Here is a 2,500-nt window from a genome sequence, read left to right on the forward strand (position 1 = left end):
TAGCAATTTAATCAACTTTGTCATCTCATATGGAATCTCAGGGCCTGGGGATGTTCCTCTACAGGGTTCTAGGGCTCGGACGAGCTCATCCATTGTTAGGTCTTGGTTGTAATCAAAGTCATCTCCTGTGGCAAAGTTAATACGTTGCAGCTCAGCCGCTTCCTCTGTGGTCAGGAATGAGGGGTGATAATTATCTCAACTGCTTGTATATTATAATTTTGAAAGATGTTTTTATCTTATTTATTTCATTAACAGTGGACCAAACTTATGAATTGTGGTGGTATCTTTTTGCTAGTCTAATTGTTCTATGAGCCCTAGGTCTTGCTACTTTGTAATTGCAAAAGTTTTCGTTCTTGATGTTATTTTTGAAAAGCCTGTAGGCTCTATTGCATTCAAACAGAGCCCTGTGGCAATCTGGTGTCCAATATGGAACTCTATGCTTAACACTATGTCGAAGTCTTAGGAATGGAAAGCATCTAGTAAACAATTTTGAACACTGTTTACTTTATCATCAGTGGTTTCTCCAACAAGTTTGAACTTGACGCTCCTTGTGAAGGCGACCCAGTCTGCTCTGTTTATGTTAAATTTAAGCGCTGAAGGCGTTCTTGTTGTGTCACATGAATATTTAATACAAATAGGAAGTGTCGCTTCCCAACGAGTCGTCATTGGTGTGCCACAGACACTTGGCTGTTAGTTGTTGAAGAGACCAGTGATATGTCAATAAAGCTCAAAGTACCGGTATTATCATTCACCCGCGTTGGACTATCATCATTCAGAAGGGCCAGATCAGATTCATTAATCAACCTAACTACTTGCTCACCTCTACCATCCGTCCACAGGGAACCCCATATGATGAGCATTAAAATCACCTAAAATTAATTTATTTTGTGGCAGATTATCCTGAGAGCAAAAAGTTCATCACAAATTACCCTATTGTCAGGTAGACAATAAACTAAACATGTAGTCAAATACATGTTTTTGATTGTTACTTTGCATGTGACAAGCTCCAAAGTAGAATCAATTGCCACTTCAGTGAAAAGGAGGCTTTAGTGAATGTACATAGCAACTCCACTCTACCCCTACCCTTTCGATCCTTCCGAAACCTCATCTGACACGAGGTTGGTCAAACGCGTTTCTTAGAGAATTATAATATCGGAAGCTAATAATCTACGGTAATTTACTTTAGTTCTAAGACTTCGACAGTGCCATTGTATAATGGTTAATGCGAAGATTACGTTTTAGGGAGTTTGGAAGTGCCTTGTCTGCCATTTTTTTTTCTTTTTTTCTGGGAGGGAGCTTCGTCTTCCTCTCCCTCGCTACCCAGGGGCCTCCCATGGTTATTTTTTGGAGATAGTAGTCTCCATGTCCTGCATCTCGTTGCCAGAGAGATTCCCAGTAGAAGATGAACTATTCCAAGAGACAGACCAAAAATTAGATGAAGTCCTAGCAGGAGCCGCCTGGAAGAGGTGTGATCCAGATTGTGATTTGGCATCATCCTCCTGATGATGATGATGCTTTTGCTGGGTTGATTTAGCTATTTGAATCGTATTATTCAATTCTTTAATTTGATCTATTAATTTGTTAACCGTTTTCTTCAAATCAGCAGTTTCTTTGTCCCTAACTGCTAGCTCTTGACCAATACTTTTAGCACTGGGAGTGTTATTAGTTGCTGCTGAAGCAATCCTTCCACTTCACGATATCTAACATCATGTCTTCTCCTGTAGGTTTTTGAATATAGGGTCGCGATTGGACACGCTCATTTCCAACTGTGACACTCTCAGATCTTTACTTGAAGAAAAAGTAAAAAAGCACAATCTGGTTTTATTCGCACATTCCCGTCTTTTTTTTTTGGCCATGTACTTCAAATACACTACACTTTGGTCCTTCATATTTTCAAGACTTATATTCTTCATTGTCCTCAAATCCCTGTTAAAGATTACCATGTCCAAGTCCGAACCCTGGGCCCGTGCCCGTTGTGCCAGATAATCCCTAACTATTGTTAATGAGCCTAACAGTAATAGGTTGCGTTCTTCAGTACCAAAGGGGGATCGAGTTATGAACTTGCCTAGGCGAAGGATGCCCACCCCGTAAGCGAATACGGTAGGTTCAGGAAAGTCACATGAAGAAAGGAAAAGAAATCAGTACAAATGAAAAAGTGCGCCCAAGGGACGCCTCAGACTACTGGGCCTCCCTACCTAGGGGTCAAAGCCTGTAAGGGTTACCCTGGTGTAGAAGAGTATTGCGGGTCTAAGGTGGGATGCTGGTAACGCCTACTGTGGGCAAAGCACAAAGTGCTGTAAAATCTGAAAAATCAGATGTTTACTCTTTATAATCTACCTTGTAAAACTCAGAAGTAATAACGCCGAGCGTGACGACAGGCCCTGGACATCAGGGTAACACGTAGCACTAGACTTTTTAACCTGTTGCTACTGTGTCTGATAGGGAAAGGGGCCTGGTCATAACATAGCATACACGAGTGCGATGTTGAAATACAAAATGT

Source organism: Penaeus monodon, chromosome 39, assembly GCF_015228065.2.
Source record: "Penaeus monodon isolate SGIC_2016 chromosome 39, NSTDA_Pmon_1, whole genome shotgun sequence".
Lineage (NCBI taxonomy): Eukaryota > Metazoa > Arthropoda > Malacostraca > Decapoda > Penaeidae > Penaeus > Penaeus monodon.